Genomic DNA, 13,594 nt, shown 5'->3' with positions numbered 1-13,594 from the left:
AATACCTATTTATGAAAAAAGCATTGTACAGGGCTGCATGGGGCAGATATTGTTCCTATACAACAAGGTGAGTTCATCAATGTTTCTAGGTTACTGCATGGGAAATTTCAGCATAGCGATTCATAACACTCCTCGTCTGCTATCTGAACTGCTGTCAAAGCCTGCGATTAGAGGGTAGGTGACATTGACAGTAAGTGAGGATCTGCAACATCCTCTGTCACATTGTCTGTCTCATGACATGATAACAGATGGTGCAAACTACGGGGTGTCTGGGTGCAGACGAGGCTGTGTTCTGCATGATGTTATGGTTAAATCATACCTCCCAACATTTCCCTCCTGCAAATCGGGACAGGTGGGCAGAGAAATGAGGGGGGCATTGTTGCTGTTGACACAGTGCCTGTCCAGCCCAGCTATCAGGTCAATGCAGGGAGCGCTGTTAAAATGCTCCCAGCGCGGTGTGACACATCTAATATGCTACCTGGGGACAGTGTTATTAGTCTACCTGATGGCAATCACATAGTTGCATTCATGATTACATTCTGTAATCTGATGGTAACATTCACTTCCTGCACTGCATACCTTAACTTGTGAATATTATATTCCCAAAACTGTGGTGCCGTCCGATCAATGCTCACAAAACGTATTCAAAATACAGCTTCCTGGAAAGATAATATGAGGCGGAGTGCGGTGTCGCTGGGATGACTGGGGTCACACTCCCCATGGCCATTCATTTTTGGTGTGCAGGCTCACTAGATGGAGCACAGTCTCATGCACCAATCTAATTTAAATACTGTTTGTTTTTTTTATTCTACATTTATAACCCCAATATTGCTGTCAAAACACATTCTCCTGGGAACATGTTTATGCATGAGCTCTTAAGAAAATACTTTTTACATATTTTTTACATATATATATAAATATTGAATAAACAGCGCTGACAATATTATTTTTCATATCTTCTGTACCTACTCTGCATTTCAACTGAGTGGAGACCTTATAACACTGTATTTAAATCCTCCCTAGTCTTAAATATGTTAACATCCTGTTTGCTTTGGATTGCCAGCACCTGCCCCAGATATAGTTTCAGCCAAATGACATGATCTCAGCTACCTCATTAGCAGCCTATATATTAATGTAAATTCAACGTGTCTCGAACATAGCACACAACGTGTGTGTCAGAAGCTGGCCAAATGTTCCTCAGCTGGCAAAGCATCATGGTACTTGTAGTTCCACAACAGAGCAGCCTTATTTGACTGCAAATTCCTGTCCTAATATGTTTTACACCCCACCTCCTATAGAATGTAAGCTCGATTGAGCAGGGTCCTCTTCAACCTATTGCTCCCGTAAGTTCTTTGTAATTGTCCTATTTATAGTTAAATCCCCCTCTCATAATGTTGTAAAGCGCTACGGAATCTGTTGGCGCTATATAAATGGCAATAATAAATAAATAAATAACCATCCCATGACATCTGGAGTGCCATGGTTAACTGGTTCTGCAACATGTTGGATGTCATAGTTAGCCTTCACTTGAATATGAGATATTCAGGCCAGGGGAATAGAAGGTGAGGGAAGTTCTGAATGTAACTACTTATACAAACACTTTAGTGTTAGGAATACCATAATGTATTCCTAAAATGAACGTGTTACTCAGCCTTTGCAGCACCCTCACTGCGTTGTAAAGGGTTAAATAACACTTTACTACTTACCCAGTTCCAGCGCCGTGCTCCATCTCCTCCGACGTCATCTGATGGGTGGGACGTAATGTGCAAGCGCTGTGAGCGCCACAAGCACATTCGCTCTTTACCATAGGAAAGCATTGCCTCAGTGCTTGCCTGTGGGGTTTCCTCTGACGCTGGACATCCAGCAACGTTTCACGAAATCAAACCCCGTGAAATTCCTGGAAGCGCCACTAGAGGCTTTCTTAGTCCTGAAATGTAAACACCGTAGTTTCCTTAAAACTGCAATATTTTCAATTTCAGGACTAAGGGGAACAGGCAGGGACGTTTTAGCCGCGAGGCAAACAAGGCATTTGCCTTGGGCGGCATTTTCCAGGGGGCGGCAAAAAAAGCTGCCCCCAAATGCCCATGGCAAATGCATAGGGCAGCACAAAACCAGGATACACCACTGGGAACAGGGACAATGTACACAAACCACTTCAAGAAGATGAAGTGGTCTGGGTGCCTATAGTGTCCCTTTAATTAAAAACTTTGGTGTGATGGTAAATATCTCCAATAGTTTGTGACTGATTTGCAACAATTGTTGCATGGTTAGGGCAGAAGTAGCACTTCATTGTCCTTCAAGTGATGTACAATGTGGGTAAAGGTACCAGAACATGTCTAGGCATTACATGGAACCCTGAACATCTGTGAACAATGTTTTAGTGTTCCAGAGTTGGCTGGAGTGTTAGAGAAATAGAATCAGAAGCTTGGTACCCAAGTTTATTGTTATTATTATTTTCATAAGCTGTTATTTAGAATCCACAGTGTGCTAAAGCGGTGATATAGAGATTTTAGCATTATAATAAAACACAATGTTAGCACACGGTAAAAGCGCAATTCAAAGCAAATGCTGCCGCGATGATGAATGCTTTTCCGAATTAAACATAAAAAAATAAAAAACACGGCCCAAAATCCTGCATATTAATGCCATAAGCGAACTTTGATCCTGTTCAATGTAAAGCTAAAAACATGCGGAGCTGTGCTATGAGAGGTCATTTAGGGTTTCCACCCAGAAGTCAAATACCTTTTTAATGCTCGCTAGATGATGGATTGCTCCTTAGATCAGAGGACATCTTTTTTGCCCAAAATTGGACAATTCCTGCTATCTCAGCCATGTAAGCGCTAATTTTCAAGCCTCCATTGCGTGTCACACACTTAGTATGATAGATTGGGTTGCTGATAATGTTTATCCCACTGAATATAAACACGCATACATCCCTAGCGTCCTGATTTAGTATGAAGAGTCCCTATTATGGGTTCTAATCTCCCTTTCTGTGTTTTCTATCCTAATTAGAAATCAGTCTGTGTAAATAACATACATTGTTCCTGTACTAATTTATATTTTAGTTGAATAAATAGAAAATAGATGAACTCAAGAGCCAATACAACCATTTTTGGGAGCCAGGAAAGAATTAAACCCATATATATTTAGACGAAAAAGTAAGGGATATGCAGTTATTGCTCATAGGCTAACAGTTTTACATAGAAGATCTGCTATGGCCTTGTCGAGTTTAGATCAGTAGTTTGGTGGGAGATTTCAGGAATAACAATGGACATGCATTGTTTATCACAGCGATTAGTCAAGATATAACAGGAACTGTTGAATAATTCCTGAACTAACAGGGTTATTAACGAAAGTGAGAATTCAAAGTGAATTTTAAATGTGAGGCCACAGTAGTTAAATTGAAATCATAGCGGAGTTCACAAATTTTTCAAGTTTGGCTAATTTGACATTAAATTGGAAATTCTCGTCAAATTCTCACTTTTGTTAATTATCTTGTAAATGACCAGGTCGACAACAGAAGGTTGCACACATACAGTCTATAGATGTAATGCGAGATACTGTCCCAAACAATTTTCAATCTACATATATAATTGGATACCGATCCCAGCTAGCGTGTATTGTAATGATTTTACAAAAGTTGCTCTCTCAAGAGTTTATAATCTATAGAAATATTGGATTAAGGATTCACAATATTCTTACAAGCCTGTATTACAGTAAAATCCTCTATCCCAAAGAACTTGCAATCTATATGTATAATTGGAAACCAGTCACAGGGAGATTACAATCCAGAGTTATAATGAGATTCTTACAAGCACATATAATGAGTTTATCAATATGTTGTTGATTTCCATTTTATAACCATTAAACTGGGTTTTGTTTGCCATACTTAGAAAATATTTAAAACATGTCTACGTGTGACAAATAGAATGTTAATTAGTCGCTGATCCAGTTATCCCAGGCCTGATTTATTGTTTGCTCAGTAATTGCTGTCCCATCTCTAGTCAAACTGATGACTGCACAATCTGGTTCCTTTTTTTTTATTTTCCACCGACAGACAAATAATCAAAAAGCCATTTATGATTCACTGCAGGGGATCTCACTCCTCTGGCACTGACAGCGTTAACTCAAACACAGTTGCTCCTCCATTTGTTAAACATCCTTTTCATAACCATTTAGGGGGGTTTAGAGGTTGTTATGACCTCTGGGCTGTTCATTTTACTCCAGCCCTTTTCTCTAATGGGTTTGTACAGAGAATAACCCATTTCCTGCTCATTTTCTCATGGTAAAAAAAAAAATGTTGCCTTTGGGAATGTAAACAGACTGTGTGTTTCAATACCAAAAGCCACAACCCCTCCTTATTCTGTCCCACTACTACTCTTTCTAAACGTTTAAATATTGTTAGAGATTTTGTAAATTGTCTTCTAAGACTGCCCCCCTCCTCATCCTGCGGAGGGGGGCTGAGCCAGGCCTCATATCTCCAATGTTGTGAGCTATCAGTATTCCAACACTTAAAGCTCTGTGCACCTATTAGACCATCCCTCTTTATCTTTCCCGGGAAGAAACTGCTGTATTATCTAATGTCCCTGCAACATTTAACCCTCTTACCCAAGTCACTGTGAATGGTACTGATTAGATAATAATCTTAGAAAATCACCCTTAGCAACCCCTTCATATTGTAGATATTTCTGCATATCAGAACACCTACAGACCGCTGTAAGTGTATCTCTGTGTCTTTTAGGACTCTACATCGTGGTTGCCTACATAGCTTTCTGGACCTAAAGATTGGGTTCTTCCTGTTAGAAGCATGAGCTATAGGACCTTTCTACTTCTGCCATTGGGCGATCGATGTCTTGGCCTCTAGAGCAGGATTTCTCTTTCCAGTTGGTGACCATTATTTCATCTAAAAGAGAAGGACCTCCACCTTTTCCATTGGTCACAGCTATCTCAAACATAATATTTATCTTTTCCGGTGGGCACATTGCTATCTCAGTGCTAAATGTACCATTCAATGTCCTACCACTGGAGCATAGTTATCTCTTCTAAAGCGTAGAATTTCCGTCTCTCCTATTGTTGAATAAGTTATCTCCTCTTGGTGAATATGTTCTATAACACTTCCATTCGTCTTATGTCTGTCTAAGTATAACGGGTGATTCTCAACCTCTGCCATTGGTCAAACCACTATCCTGGCCTCAACTTTGATTTTCTTTCTGCCCGTTGGTTAAAATGCTACCCTGGCCTGAAAAGTAGATTGTCCATCTCTTTCATTGATCAAACAACTCATTTCTGAAGACAAGGATCTCCTAAGATTAAATAGCAAACCCTAGCCACGTGGTTGGAACATGTCTGGTAAACTGTTCCGTTAGGCGCAGCTGAAGAGTACAATCTCTTCCTCGTTTCTCTCTAATAAAAAATATGGCAAATGTCAAACCAAGTCAAACTGGCCACAACAAAATATTGGGTGGGCTAGGCTAGACTGTATGTTTTTGCTTAATGCCACACAGCAGCGATATCTGAAAGTGGGTTGTCATAGTGAGAAAGGCCCATTAAATTTGATCAAACGACTTGAAGTGGCAAGAGTATCCTTTTCATGGAATGCAGCAGCAATACTTCTAGCAGTTATCAGAAAGCGGGCCTTCACAAAACCTTTCTCCCCCTGTCATACCTCTCAAAGTGTCAGACAAACAGATAATCACATTTCACTGCTGCCAACAAACAAGAATCTTAATCGGGAGGTGCACAGCCTCAGCTATTAACTTCCAAGCCTTATTCAATAAACTACAGACCATGCCCTGGTCTTTTTCTTACATGGACAGTATACGAGAGACAAATGCATCGCATATAAATTAAATGCCCAACGTGAAGAATGATTTAATATAGGGCTGAGAAGCCACAACTTTATTGGGCATTGTTTAACTACAATTCTCAGCAGGCTCAGTACTACTACGAGGTGCTAAATTCTGCAGAACTATATCTGCTATACAATATTGTGCTGTAATCTAGAATTGTTTTAACTGTTTAATGTGTTATATAGTCTTTTAGTACTCCCAGGGTTACTGTACAGATGAGTACAGGGTTAGTTACTAAATATTTTAGTGGATTAAATCTGAATGGAACAATGTACACTAAAATATTTACTATGAGTATTATTGTTGTAGAGCTCTGCTGTATACTCAAACACACCATCAATATGGAGCCCCTAGAGATGAGGGACATTAGAACAGAATAAAGGAACAGTGGAATTCGGGTGCAGAATAAGGACTGTCCCTCCTACATAGAGACACTTGGGAGGTATGGGATTGTTAAAGGAGAAGAAAGAAAGATAAGGACAGGAAAACAAACTGAATAGCCCATTTGAAAGCAAAGCTGTATTTTGATTGTCCCAGTAACAATGGGATCACATCAGAAAACTGTTGCAATTGAAATCATAGTCAGGGACCAAATATATGGAGATAAGACTGAACTAATGACTGCCTCCTGACTGTCCTTTGCATATTGGATTTGTTCTTTTTGATATCTGCTAACCAGTTAATCTCACCTATGTTGAACCTCTGCCTGCTCTCTAAATCAGGCTGTCTCTGCCTACTCTCTAAATCAGGCTGTCTCTGCCTGCTCTCTAAATCAGGCTGTCTCTGCCTGCTCTCTAAATCAGGCTTTCTCTGCCTGCTCTCTAAATCAGGCTTTCTCTGCCTGCTCTCTAAATCAGGTTTTCTCTGCCTGCTCTCTAAATCAGGCTGTCTCTGCCTGCTCTCTAAAGCAAATGTCTCTGTCTGCTCTCTAACGCAAATCTGCCTGCTCTCTAAATCAGGCTGTCTCTGCCTGCTCTCTAAAGCAAATGTATCTGTCTGCTCTCTAAAGCAAATGTATCTGCCTGCTCTCTAAAGCAAATGTCTCTGTCTGCTCTCTAACGCAAATGTCTCTGCCTGCTCTCTAAATCAGGCTGTCTCTGCCTGCTCTCTAAATCAGGCTGTCTCTGCCTGCTCTCTAAATCAGGCTGTCTCTGCCTGCTCTCTAAATCAGGCTTTCTCTGCCTGCTCTCTAAATCAGGCTTTCTCTGCCTGCTCTCTAAATCAGGCTTTCTCTGCCTGCTCTCTAAATCAGGCTGTCTCTGCCTGCTCTCTAAAGCAAATGTCTCTGCCTGCTCTCTAAAGCAAATGTCTCTGTCTGCTCTCTAACGCAAATCTGCATGCTCTCTAAATCAGGCTGTCTCTGCCTGCTCTCTAAAGCAAATGTCTCTGCCTGCTCTCTAAAGCGGCTGTCTCTGCCTGCTCTCTAAAGCAAATGTCCCTGTCTGCTTTTTAAATCAGGCTGTCTCTGCCTGCTCTCTAAAGCAAATGTCTCTGCCTGCTCTCTAACGCAAATCTGCCTGCTTTTTAAATCAGGCTGTCTCTGCCTGCTCTCTAAAGCAAATGTCTCTGTCTGCTTTTTAAATCAGGCTGTCCCTGCCTGCTCTGTAAAGCAAATGTCTCTGTCTGCTTTATAAATCAGGCTGTTTCTGCCTGCTCTCTCAAATAAACTGTGACTTATTTGCTAAAGTGTCAACAGTCACATTATAATAATTATAATATTATCAGTTCAAAATATCCCAATAACTCCAGGTCGCTATGTCTGCAGCTGGTGTAAAGGTTGAAATTCTATTTAAATTCCCAACAATTGACACTTTTGTGATGAACGTTCTAGGAGTTAGAAAGCAGATCACAGGGCCTGCTTAATGCCTCATTAAGTCTCTTTTGGGTTAAATTAAAGTGACTATACATTTTTACTGCCTGTAACTTGCTCTGACAGACTGTCTGGGAGTGTAAGACTCCCTGGGAGTAGAGGTACAATAAATAATGTACTAGCATTTATGTAATAATCATGCAGCACTTTCAGCTGACACAGAGTATGTTATAGCAATGAATTTGTTATTTTGTGGGAATGTGAGAGAGTTGCAGTTTTTATAACTTGGGAGTAAACCAGAGCCTAGTTCAATATAATCCATTATTGGAGTGATTTCAGGGTCTTGTTGTGGAGATTTATATCAAAGCCGTACACTACAAACTCTGTTAAACTGTTATGGCATGTTCAACTTTTCTACTCAATACCAGCTATACTGGGAGTTCATTCCATGGATCAACTACTCTTCTAACTGAAGATCAGTAAACACTAACTCTCACCTTTACTTCTTACAAAGAGAATTTCGAATTTAAGGCCAAATTATCTGATCTTAAAGATTAAATTAATGAATTAATGGATAGAGAATCTTTCAAGTTCGGCAATTTTGACTTTACATTTTAAAATTACTTTGGATTCGCCTGGAATTCTCAATTTAGTAAATAACTTTGATACGGTTCTTAACGATTAAAGCAGTTGAGGTGTTTTAGCAGATAGGTTTTCGATTTTTTGTCAAACAAAATGCTATTCCTTTCCAAAAGGCTTGCTAAAAGTAGGGCCACAGCCAGGGGTTGTAGGAAGTCTCTGCTGTCATGTGCAATAGATTGTGAGCCTTTTAGATCAGACTGGGGGTTAGATCTGGTTGCAGATTCTGTGCTTGTTCACCATCACGTTGAAAAGCTTTTTTTTTTTTTTCCCAGTATGATTCTCAATTCAGGAACGCGTGAGTGATTTATACTCTAATTCCCCAAGCATGTGCTACAAATAAAAAGAAACGAGTTTATCAAGTTTCAAACACAGAGTGCTAATCTGTGGTTCACGGGGGTCACGCCTGTTCAAACACCTTTATTTGATGTTGTATGGAAGCAGGGGAATGGCAATGGGGAACTCAGAACCACCTGCAAAAAATGGAGACCCCCACCAGTCCTGCGTGACCTATTGAAGGCTCTGTGTTATTAAACATTTGCACAGGGGTGTGCAACATTACCCCTCCCATCCATTGTGTGTGTATGCTTTGAAAGTCATGCAAAAAATGAGCATCCACAAGCAAGCAAGGTAGAACAGCTTGGGGACTGAATTTCCGTTTGCTATCATAGCAATTAATGACAATCCTGGTTTGACAGCAATGTGGCGAATGTGATCGAAAACATTATAAATAAATAAATCACTGTAAGGCATGACATGCAGCTGAAATAAAACGATGTGTGGCGTGTACAATTTCTGCTGTACTGGAAGAAATCACACCACTATGGCAGAGCACAGGCCGTCACCAGAAAAATCATACCCCTTTGCATTTTACTAGGGTAACACCGAAGGATTGCTTCACTGGCATGTAGGAGAGAAATACAAGAAACGGGTACTTAAATCTGATGAAACAAAAACACATCAATGATATATGCCTAATCCTTTTAATTCTATGCTGCTGGGCACAATTCGGAACCCAACACCTTGCCCAGCTGGCAGTATCTCCAGGGCGTGAAAAAAGGGAAGCCTTCTAATATGTACACGGTTCACTGTGTCCAGTACACAGATTTGTTATTCTATCTATTGGGAAAGAATCAAAAATACATAATAGATACCTGCACAGTTACACACACACAAATAAACTTGTAGATATGTGTTCATAAAAAAAATACACTCCCAGAAGTATTCAAATTTCATAAATGCACACACGTAGAAAGAGCTGCACAAATGCACGTGTACATAACAGTCTGCAGAAACGCATGCACAAAATAAGCACATGCAAGAAATGCTGGCCAGATGCACACGTACTTATACAAGGTTATATTTACTAAACACGGTATTTTAGGGAATTAAAGCTAAATGTCAAAATTGAGGATAAAATAGCGGATATAGAAAACAAATATCTTTATATCAGCCCAGATTTTGCCATTTGGGTATAATTTATATAATGTGTTGTTTAGTGGAATTAAGCGGATACATCTGCTAAAAGGCGTGAATTAATAAACAAATGCAACAATGTACACATACAATAAAGTCACAATGATGCATATGAAAAGTCAAGGCACAAATGCACAATACTTGCAAAAATATGCACAAGAGGACACATACAGATAACCTTGCAAAAATGCATTTATATTAAAATAAATGCGTGTATGATATACATTTACATTCACATAATACACATTCACATATTATCTTGACATTTGTACAAGCATAAGTATTCTAAAAAAAAACAAAAAACTGACTAGACAGAGCTTGGGATCCATCATACTGGAGATTACCTATATTAAAAAGGCTCCAGGGACTCATTGCTAAATACACACATGACTCTCTCACTGGCCCACTGAGACCTCAAGAGAAGCCATTGTTACAAATCTGGGCAGACTGACAACCAGGGAACAATGTCAACTCGAACTGTAAACATCGGCCAAGAATCTAAAAACAAAAATCAGAAATGCCAAGTTTAAATCTGGGCTAGCTCCCTGATTATATATATATATATATATATATATATTTTGTACAAATAACGGCTCTTCTCCCTTTCCAGGCAGGCCTTCTGTATACAGTTTATGTTATAACCCCCTCTCAATCACCGTCCTGATATCCTGCAGACCCCAAAACAGGCCCCCAGCTTCTGACAGCTCAAACAATGCTTGGAAAATGAGGAATTGTTCCAGGGAATGTGATTTTTCTGAAGCCCCCAGCTGTTGCAAGGAGTGATTGCGTGCATGTCTCCTAAACAGAGAGAGTAGTTACGCTATTACCCCTTACAGCTGGGTAAACTGCCCTCTGGCAGGGTGATTAATCACTGTCTTCACAATAAATGCCTCATGAACAACACAGGATTTCTGAGACGGATCTAAAGCTATCCGACTTTTCTTTTGCACATACAATTTAAAAAAAAAAAAAAAAAATTTAGCTTTTTGAACATGTGTGAAGTTTGGCAAAAACTTGCAAGGGCAGGTAATGTCTAGTGAGCTTCAGAGGGTGGAAATCCAATCGTCTACTGCAAAGGAAGTGTACGGGGAGGTATCAAGACCCGAAATTGATCAGAATGCAGTATAATATCCAATTAATAACTTGCTCCCATCTGCCAGAACAGACTGCGCCTCCTGTCAACCAAAAAAAACCCCACCAAATCTCGAAAACCATTGAAAAGTGGCTTTAAACCTTCACCCACCATATGTTTCTACTGTAAATTAGTTTGTACTGCGAAATGCATGTTGTTCAGCAAAATAAATATCTGACACGATTTATATAACCACAAATCGGTTTCTTATTCTCTATATAACATTGCCTGTAAGATTTGCTTTGGATATTGTTTAACGTTCATTCACGTGAATTCTTTGCATCCTTATAACATTTTGCAGTTACCTGCATTTGAGAAAATAGCCCAGAAATGTTTCTTAGTGCTGCAGGGTTAACGTTCTTTTAACCCCTTAAGGACACATGGTATGTTTGACATGTCATGATTCCCTTTTATTCCAGAAGTTTGGTCCTTAAGTGGTTAAAGAAGATAAGGAAACATATAGTGTTGTTCAGGATTCTTCAAAGCTCTATGCTCTACCTTCTTTAGTACAAGTGAGTCAATAACGGTCTTGGCCATACTTACTGAGACACTTGTGGTATAACCCCCAGCCGTGGCATGCTGGTGGGTCCAAAAAGGCGTATATACTATATATAACTGATACAAGACTGAGCAGTACAGCACATTATACGTAGCAAATAAAAACTCAACTGTTTGTAGGAGCATGTTGCACATCTTGTATACAATTAAAAGACTTAATGAGACAGGTCTAACAAGATGCTTTTGCTTAAAATTCCATTTCTTTTTGTGGCAGGTCTGATTGGCCATTAAGAGGTTAAAAGATACAGGTCTAACAGAAGATGTTTTGCTAATAACGATTTCTTTTGATAATTATGTAAAAAGAAAAACAAAATTGTGAAGGGCTGCTTGGAAGGTTTAGGGTTAAATCTAACAGAAGACAAGACTCCAAGTTAAGTTTATTATATAGAATGTTAAAAACAACAGATCCCAAATAAAAGAATGACAGTATAGCTATGCAGAGTATCTCTCTCAATCCAGCCAGAGAATCTCCTTAGCAGACACCACAGTTTATGGCAGCAACCAGTTCTCCGTCAGGTCTGTTGAAGCCATTATCCTGATAACCAGGGGCCAAAATTATTGTAAGGGCTGAGGAGGGAAGGGGGTCAGGTCTGGGTAAAGTAGGTTATGGTTGCAAGTTAAGATCTTAAATACTTCAAGGGTCACAATTCACAAAGTTTCCTTTTTGCTCACTGGTGGACATTACTGCGGCAAACGGGGGGGTTAAACATTTTCTACAAAACAGCAGAGAAGGGGGTTCAGAGGCCAGTTTTAGGAAAGTCAGATTCGTCCAATCCCCCTATTACATCAAGAGTTCCCACAATGCCAAAATCGTATTCTATAGATAGAGCTTTACATTACCACTGACAGCGAGGGGTTTTAACAAAGAGGCTCATAATATAATAAAACACAATTCTCAAAGCAAAAAGACGCAGAGTTGCTGAATAGCCCCCCCAGCAGAATCACTCGCCCTGCATTAAAAAGCAAACCCCAAAAAAACTTCTTGAAAAAAAAAAATCATATTTCTGTGTTAACGATCCTGTGAACTTGCAAAAGCCATCAGCACTGTGCAATACAACCCTAACGATGAATGAGAAGGAATCAATGGCAACATCGCTGCTGTACCACAGAGCTTGCAATCTAAACCATCGTTCTTCATATCCCTGCTTTTCTCTTTGTGAACAATACAATGAGCAAATCGGACACTGGTAATCAGAGCGGCATTGGCAGGGGGTAGGTAGGCTGTGAAAAAAAATACAAATCACATTTGACAAGAGGAGATGTAGCGGAGTTGGCAGGGCACAGTCTTACCTTTAGGACCAGCTGATCTCTTTACTCCCAAGAAAGAAGGCGCAGGAGGAGGTCAGGGCAGGAGACAATAGGGTGTCAAGGAGAGAGGGGGTGCTGTCCTTGTTGTCATTGGTGGGGGGGTGTTTTAGACCCCAGATCCCGGGACGTAGAGAGTTGTAATAATTCCGTGTGGAGTGTCGCTTGCAGGGTCTGTAAACTGAAGCTGGAGAAAAACAATGTACAACATGCCAAGAACTGAGCAATAATCCAACCCCGGTGATGACTGCACTGATCCCAGCTCCAATAACATGCAAAGTCTCTCCCTCCCCAGCCTCCCTGCTCCTCCTTCATCTGCTGCACAGACAAGGGAGATAGGTAGCTATTCCCTGTCTTAAAAGCTCAGTCTTAATTCCTGATCGTGGTCTCTTCCTGTCTGATCCAGGGTTTTTTTTTGTTTGTTTTTTTCACTGGCTTTAACCACTTCTACTGGAAATCCCATCCATGCATCCACAAACCTGTCAGTAAATCTGCATCTAATGCTCTAGCAATCAATTTCTCCTGCTGCAGAAAATGCCACGTTATCTTGTGTTACATTAGTTTCTCAGCTTCCACGCTTTTATAGTTTCACCAAATGATGCACCAATAGGCATCGTGCATGAACAAAGGATTATTTAGCAATAAACTGTGAGGACCGTTCACAGAAGCTAGCACTCTAATAGTATAATGAATTCCCTGTTCCAAGGTTCTTACAATCTGTTTTTCTTATGGTAGACTGTGCCTTAATGAATGCACAATCCTGTGGTCTAATTAGACATCCTGGCCCAAAGAGCTTACAGTTTAGTGCTGTAACAGCAGATCATG

The 13,594-nt window shown here is 40.1% G+C and overlaps 1 protein-coding gene across 3 annotated transcripts in view; it reads right to left on the bottom strand.

Annotated features, from left to right (window-relative positions):
• SEMA6C (semaphorin 6C) overlaps positions 1-12,987 on the bottom strand; it is a 150,189-nt gene extending 137,202 nt beyond the window's left edge. For all 3 annotated transcript variants that reach the window (XM_063439853.1, XM_063439852.1, XM_063439854.1), the window contains exon 1: positions 12,755-12,987. The gene's annotated coding sequence lies outside the window, so the exon portion shown is untranslated. The remainder of the gene's footprint in view (positions 1-12,754) is intronic.
• Between the last annotated feature and the right edge of the window lie 607 nt (positions 12,988-13,594).

The sequence above is a fragment of the Pelobates fuscus genome, chromosome 13 (assembly GCF_036172605.1).
Source record: "Pelobates fuscus isolate aPelFus1 chromosome 13, aPelFus1.pri, whole genome shotgun sequence".
In the NCBI taxonomy this organism is placed as follows: Eukaryota; Metazoa; Chordata; class Amphibia; order Anura; family Pelobatidae; genus Pelobates; species Pelobates fuscus.
The sequence above is the reverse complement of the archived record's forward strand: the minus strand, read 5'-3'. Positions and strand labels throughout refer to the sequence as shown.